The sequence below is a fragment of the Phalangium opilio genome, unplaced genomic scaffold (genome assembly GCF_054372755.1).
Source record: "Phalangium opilio isolate 3A_F unplaced genomic scaffold, DU_Popi_V2 ptg001675l_1, whole genome shotgun sequence".
Lineage (NCBI taxonomy): Eukaryota > Metazoa > Arthropoda > Arachnida > Opiliones > Phalangiidae > Phalangium > Phalangium opilio.
The window spans coordinates 1,075,660-1,083,974 of NW_028324261.1; positions in this window are offsets into that span (position 1 = coordinate 1,075,660).

Below are 8,315 nucleotides of genomic sequence, written 5' to 3' on the forward strand. Positions count from 1 at the left end.
GCAAAGTATAGTCTAATGCATTTCCTATGCAGGGGTTTGTTTGTTTACGACTAGCTTAATTACTCGACTACTGTTTGTCGTAGCTCAATGTTTTTAGTATGGTTAGATGAGGGACAAATTGGACTATAACATACTCAAAGGACATCCCCGTATCTCCAGTAGATACAGAGTTACGAGCCTGCAAAGTATAGTCTAATGCATTTTCTATGGAGGGGTTTGTTTGTTCACGTATTGCTTAATTACTTGACCCTGTTCTTTCGATTAAAAATAATAACATATCTTTAGTGTAGCGGTTATCGCATCCGCCTCACTCTCGGAAGGCCACAGGTTCGAAACCGCGAAGTAGTTTTTTGCTTGGAACATGCAAAGACCTTTATAATTATCCGAACATTTGTGTCAAGGTCACATTATTTACATCCCCGTATCTCTGGTAGAACCAGAGTTACGAGCCTCCAGAATTTAGTCTAATGTATTTCCTATGGAGGGGTTTGTTTGTTTACGATTAGCTTAATTACTCGACTACTGTTTGTCGTAGCCCTAATTCTTAGTGTGGCTAGATGGGGGACAAATTGGTCTATAACATACTCTAAGGACATCCCCGTATCTCTGGTAGAACCAGAGTTACGAGCCTGCAAAGTATATTTTCAAAAATCAAAAGTAACCTTCTAACAATAAGTGAGACAAAAAGTAAGTTGACGACGATATTGAGGTAGCCTCAAGTTTAAAGTATCCTTGTATGGGGAGCAAAGAGTACTATAACATATCCAAAGGAGATCCCAGTACCTCTTGTAGAACAAGAGTTATGAGCCTCCAAAGTTTAGTGCAAAAATCATAAGTAACATTATAAAAATAAGTGAGACGATACCAAAGTTGACGAACATTTTGCTTAATATCTCGGCCCCTGTTTGTCGTAGCTCAATGTTTTTAGTATGGTTAGATGGGGGACAATTTGCACTATAACATATCCTAAGGACATCCCCGTATCTCTAGTAGACACAGAGTTATGGGCCTGCAAAGTATAGTCTAATGCATTTCCTATGCAGGGGTTTGTTTGTTTACGATTAGCTTAATTACTCGACTACTGTTTGTCGTAGCTCAATGTTTTTAGTATGGTTAGATGGGGACAAATTGGACTATAACATACTCAAAGGACATCCCCGTATCTCCAGTAGATACAGAGTTACGAGCCTGCAAAGTATAGTCTAATGCATTTTCTATGGAGGGGTTTGTTTGTTCACGTATTGCTTAATTACTTGACCCTGTTCTTTCGATTAAAAATAATAACATATCTTTAGTGTAGCGGTTATCGCATCCGCCTCACTCTCGGAAGGCCACAGGTTCGAAACCGCGAAGTTTTTTTTTTGCTTGGAACATGCAAAGACCTTTATAATTATCCGAACATTTGTGTCAAGGTCACATTATTTACATCCCCGTATCTCTGGTAGAACCAGAGTTACGAGCCTCCAGAATTTAGTCTAATGTATTTCCTATGGAGGGGTTTGTTTGTTTACGATTAGCTTAATTACTCGACTACTGTTTGTCGTAGCCCTAATTCTTAGTGTGGCTAGATGGGGGACAAATTGGTCTATAACATACTCTAAGGACATCCCCGTATCTCTGGTAGAACCAGAGTTACGAGCCTGCAAAGTATATTTTCAAAAATCAAAAGTAACCTTCTAACAATAAGTGAGACAAAAAGTAAGTTGACGACGATATTGAGGTAGCCTCAAGTTTAAAGTATCCTTGTATGGGGAGCAAAGAGTACTATAACATATCCAAAGGAGATCTTAGTACCTCTTGTAGAACAAGAGTTATGAGCCTCCAAAGTTTAGTGCAAAAATCATAAGTAACATTATAAAAATAAGTGAGACGATACCAAAGTTGACGAACATTTTGCTTAATATCTCGGCCCCTGTTTGTCGTAGCTCAATGTTTTTAGTATGGTTAGATGGGGGACAATTTGGACTATAACATATCCTAAGGACATCCCCGTATCTCTAGTAGACACAGAGTTATGGGCCTGCAAAATATAGTCTAATGCATTTCCTATGGACGGGTTGTTTGTTTACGTTTAGCTTAATTACTCGGCCCCTGTTTGTCGTAGCCCAAAGTTTTTAGTATGGTTAGATGGGGGACAATTTGGACTATAACATATCCTAAGGACATCCCCGTATCTCTAGAAGACACAGAGTTATGGGCCTGCAAAGTATAGTCTAATGCATTTCCTATGCAGGGGTTTGTTTGTTTACGATTAGCTTAATTACTCGACTACTGTTTGTCGTAGCTCAATGTTTTTAGTATGGTTAGATGGGGGACAAATTGGACTATAACATACTCAAAGGACATCCCCGTATCTCCAGTAGATACAGAGTTACGAGCCTGCAAAGTATAGTCTAATGCATTTTCTATGGAGGGGTTTGTTTGTTCACGTATTGCTTAATTACTTGACCCTGTTCTTTCGATTAAAAATAATAACATATCTTTAGTGTAGCGGTTATCGCATCCGCCTCACTCTCGGAAGGCCACAGGTTCGAAACCGCGAAGTAGTTTTTTGCTTGGAACATGCAAAGACCTTTATAATTATCCGAACATTTGTGTCAAGGTCACATTATTTACATCCCCGTATCTCTGGTAGAACCAGAGTTACGAGCCTCCAGAATTTAGTCTAATGTATTTCCTATGGAGGGGTTTGTTTGTTTACGATTAGCTTAATTACTCGACTACTGTTTGTCGTAGCCCTAATTCTTAGTGTGGCTAGATGGGGGACAAATTGGTCTATAACATACTCTAAGGACATCCCCGTATCTCTGGTAGAACCAGAGTTACGAGCCTGCAAAGTATATTTTCAAAAATCAAAAGTAACCTTCTAACAATAAGTGAGACAAAAAGTAAGTTGACGACGATATTGAGGTAGCCTCAAGTTTAAAGTATCCTTGTATGGGGAGCAAAGAGTACTATAACATATCCAAAGGAGATCCCAGTACCTCTTGTAGAACAAGAGTTATGAGCCTCCAAAGTTTAGTGCAAAAATCATAAGTAACATTATAAAAATAAGTGAGACGATACCAAAGTTGACGAACATTTTGCTTAATATCTCGGCCCCTGTTTGTCGTAGCTCAATGTTTTTAGTATGGTTAGATGGGGGACAATTTGCACTATAACATATCCTAAGGACATCCCCGTATCTCTAGTAGACACAGAGTTATGGGCCTGCAAAATATAGTCTTATGCATTTCCTATGGACGGGTTGTTTGTTTACGTTTAGCTTAATTACTCGGCCCCTGTTTGTCGTAGCTCAATATTTTTAGTATGGTTAGATGGGGGACAAATTGGACTATAACATACTCAAAGGACATCCCCGTATCTCCAGTAGAAACAGAGTTACGAGCCTGCAAAGTATAGTCTAATGCATTTCCTATGGAGGGGGTTTGTTTCGTTACGTTTTGCCTAAGTACTCGGCCCCTGTTTGTCGTAGCCCAAAGTTTTTATTATGGTTAGATGGGGGACAATTTGGACTATAACATATCCTAAGGACATCCCCGTATCTCTAGTAGACACAGAGTTATGGGCCTGCAAAGTATAGTCTAATGCATTTCCTATGGAGGGGTGTGTTTGTTTACGATTAGCTTAATTACTCGACTACTGTTTGTCGTAGCTCAATGTTTTTAGTATGGTTAGATGGGGGACAAATTGGACTATAACATACTCAAAGGACATCCCCGTATCTCCAGTAGAAACAGAGTTACGAGCCTGCAAAGTATAGTCTAATGCATTTCCTATGGAGGGGTTGTTTGTTTACGTTTAGCTTAATTACTCGGCCCCTGTTTGTCGTAGCCCAAAGTTTTTAGTATGGTTAGATGGGGGACAATTTGGACTATATCATATCCTAAGGACATCCCCGTATCTCTAATAGACACAGAGTTATGGGCCTGCAAAGTATAGTCTAATGCATTTCCTATGGACGGGTTGTTTGTTTACGTTTAGCTTAATTACTCGGCCCCTGTTTGTCGTAGCTCAATGTTTTTAGTATGGTTAGATGGGGGACAATTTGCACTATAACATATCCTAAGGACATCCCCGTATCTCTAGTAGACACAGAGTTATGGGCCTGCAAAGTATAGTCTAATGCATTTCCTATGGACGGGTTGTTTGTTTACGTTTAGCTTAATTACTCGGCCCCTGTTTGTCGTAGCTCAATGTTTTTAGTATGGTTAGATGGGGGACAATTTGGACTATAACATATCCTAAGGACATCCCGGTATCTCTAGTAGACACAGAGTTATGGGCCTTGCAAAGTATAGTCTAATGCATTTTCTATGGAGGGGTTTGTTTGTTCACGTATTGCTTAATTACTTGACCCTGTTCTTTCGATTAAAAATAATAACATATCTTTAGTGTAGCGGTTATCGCATCCGCCTCACTCCCGGAAGGCCACAGGCTCGAAACCGCGAAGCTTTTTTTTTTTGCTTGGAACATGCAAAGACCTTTATAATTATCCGAACATTTGTGTCAAGGTCACATTATTTACATCCCCGTATCTCTGGTAGAACCAGAGTTACGAGCCTGCAAACTTTATTTTCAAAAATCAAAAGTAACCTTCTAACAATAAGTGAGACAAAAAATAAGTTGACGACGATATTGAGGTAGCCTCAAGTTTAAAGTATCCTTGTATGGGGAGCAAAGAGTACTATAACATATCCAAAGGAGATCCCAGTATCTCTTGTAGAACAAGAGTTATGAGCCTCCAAAGTTTAGTGCAAAAATCATAAGTAACATAATAAAAATAAGTGAGACGATACCAAAGTTGACGAACATTTTGCTTAATATCTAGGCCCCTGTTTGTCGTAGCTCAATGTTTTTAGTATGGTTAGATGGGGGACAATTTGGACTATAACATATCCTAAGGACATCCCCGTATCTCTAGTAAACACAGAGTTATGGGCCTGCAAAGCATAGTCTAATGCATTTCCTTTGGACGGGTTGTTTGTTTACGTTTAGCTTAATTACTCGGCCCCTGTTTTTCGTAGCTCAATGTTTTTAGTATGGTTAGATGGGGGACAAATTGGAATATAACATACTCAAAGGACCTCGCCGTATCTACAGTAGAAACAGAGTTACGAGCCTGCAAAGTATAGTCTAATGCATTTTCTATGGAGGGGTTTGTTTGTTCATGTATTGCTTAATTACTTGAACCTGTTCTTTCGATTAAAAATAATAACATATCTTTAGTGTAGCGGTTATCGCATCCGCCTCACTCCCGGAAGGCCACAGGTTCGAAACCGCGAAGTTTTTTTTTTTTGCTTGGAACATGCAAAGACCTTTATAATTATCCGAACATTTGTGTCAAGGTCACATTATTTACATCCCCGTATCTCTGGTTGAACCAGAGTTACGAGCCTGCAAACTTTATTTTCAAAAATCAAAAGTAACCTTCTAACAATAAGTGAGACAAAAAATAAGTTGACGACGATATTGAGGTAGCCTCAAGTTTAAAGTATCCTTGTATGGGGAGCAAAGAGTACTATAACATATCCAAAGGAGATCCCAGTATCTCTTGTAGAACAAAAGTTATGAGCCTCCAAAGTTTAGTGCAAAAATCATAAGTAACATAATAAAAATAAGTGAGACGATACCAAAGTTGACGAACATTTTGCTTAATATCTCGGCCCCTGTTTGTCGTAGCTCAATGTTTTTAGTATGGTTAGATGGGGGACAATTTGGACTATAACATATCCTAAGGACATCCCCGTATCTCTAGTAGACACAGAGTTATGGGCCTGCAAAATATAGTCTAATGCATTTCCTATGGACGGGTTGTTTGTTTACGTTTAGCTTAATTACTCGGCCCCTGTTTGTCGTAGCCCAAAGTTTTTAGTATGGTTAGATGGGGGACAATTTGGACTATAACATATCCTAAGGACATCCCCGTATCTCTAGAAGACACAGAGTTATGGGCCTGCAAAGTATAGTCTAATGCATTTCCTATGCAGGGGTTTGTTTGTTTACGATTAGCTTAATTACTCGACTACTGTTTGTCGTAGCTCAATGTTTTTAGTATGGTTAGATGGGGGACAAATTGGACTATAACATACTCAAAGGACATCCCCGTATCTCCAGTAGATACAGAGTTACGAGCCTGCAAAGTATAGTCTAATGCATTTTCTATGGAGGGGTTTGTTTGTTCACGTATTGCTTAATTACTTGACCCTGTTCTTTCGATTAAAAATAATAACATATCTTTAGTGTAGCGGTTATCGCATCCGCCTCACTCTCGGAAGGCCACAGGTTCGAAACCGCGAAGTAGTTTTTTGCTTGGAACATGCAAAGACCTTTATAATTATCCGAACATTTGTGTCAAGGTCACATTATTTACATCCCCGTATCTCTGGTAGAACCAGAGTTACGAGCCTCCAGAATTTAGTCTAATGTATTTCCTATGGAGGGGTTTGTTTGTTTACGATTAGCTTAATTACTCGACTACTGTTTGTCGTAGCCCTAATTCTTAGTGTGGCTAGATGGGGGACAAATTGGTCTATAACATACTCTAAGGACATCCCCGTATCTCTGGTAGAACCAGAGTTACGAGCCTGCAAAGTATATTTTCAAAAATCAAAAGTAACCTTCTAACAATAAGTGAGACAAAAAGTAAGTTGACGACGATATTGAGGTAGCCTCAAGTTTAAAGTATCCTTGTATGGGGAGCAAAGAGTACTATAACATATCCAAAGGAGATCCCAGTACCTCTTGTAGAACAAGAGTTATGAGCCTCCAAAGTTTAGTGCAAAAATCATAAGTAACATTATAAAAATAAGTGAGACGATACCAAAGTTGACGAACATTTTGCTTAATATCTCGGCCCCTGTTTGTCGTAGCTCAATGTTTTTAGTATGGTTAGATGGGGGACAATTTGCACTATAACATATCCTAAGGACATCCCCGTATCTCTAGTAGACACAGAGTTATGGGCCTGCAAAATATAGTCTTATGCATTTCCTATGGACGGGTTGTTTGTTTACGTTTAGCTTAATTACTCGGCCCCTGTTTGTCGTAGCTCAATATTTTTAGTATGGTTAGATGGGGGACAAATTGGACTATAACATACTCAAAGGACATCCCCGTATCTCCAGTAGAAACAGAGTTACGAGCCTGCAAAGTATAGTCTAATGCATTTCCTATGGAGGGGGTTTGTTTCGTTACGTTTTGCCTAAGTACTCGGCCCCTGTTTGTCGTAGCCCAAAGTTTTTATTATGGTTAGATGGGGGACAATTTGGACTATAACATATCCTAAGGACATCCCCGTATCTCTAGTAGACACAGAGTTATGGGCCTGCAAAGTATAGTCTAATGCATTTCCTATGGAGGGGTGTGTTTGTTTACGATTAGCTTAATTACTCGACTACTGTTTGTCGTAGCTCAATGTTTTTAGTATGGTTAGATGGGGGACAAATTGGACTATAACATACTCAAAGGACATCCCCGTATCTCCAGTAGAAACAGAGTTACGAGCCTGCAAAGTATAGTCTAATGCATTTCCTATGGAGGGGTTGTTTGTTTACGTTTAGCTTAATTACTCGGCCCCTGTTTGTCGTAGCCCAAAGTTTTTAGTATGGTTAGATGGGGGACAATTTGGACTATATCATATCCTAAGGACATCCCCGTATCTCTAATAGACACAGAGTTATGGGCCTGCAAAGTATAGTCTAATGCATTTCCTATGGACGGGTTGTTTGTTTACGTTTAGCTTAATTACTCGGCCCCTGTTTGTCGTAGCTCAATGTTTTTAGTATGGTTAGATGGGGGACAATTTGCACTATAACATATCCTAAGGACATCCCCGTATCTCTAGTAGACACAGAGTTATGGGCCTGCAAAGTATAGTCTAATGCATTTCCTATGGACGGGTTGTTTGTTTACGTTTAGCTTAATTACTCGGCCCCTGTTTGTCGTAGCTCAATGTTTTTAGTATGGTTAGATGGGGGACAATTTGGACTATAACATATCCTAAGGACATCCCGGTATCTCTAGTAGACACAGAGTTATGGGCCTTGCAAAGTATAGTCTAATGCATTTTCTATGGAGGGGTTTGTTTGTTCACGTATTGCTTAATTACTTGACCCTGTTCTTTCGATTAAAAATAATAACATATCTTTAGTGTAGCGGTTATCGCATCCGCCTCACTCCCGGAAGGCCACAGGCTCGAAACCGCGAAGCTTTTTTTTTTTGCTTGGAACATGCAAAGACCTTTATAATTATCCGAACATTTGTGTCAAGGTCACATTATTTACATCCCCGTATCTCTGGTAGAACCAGAGTTA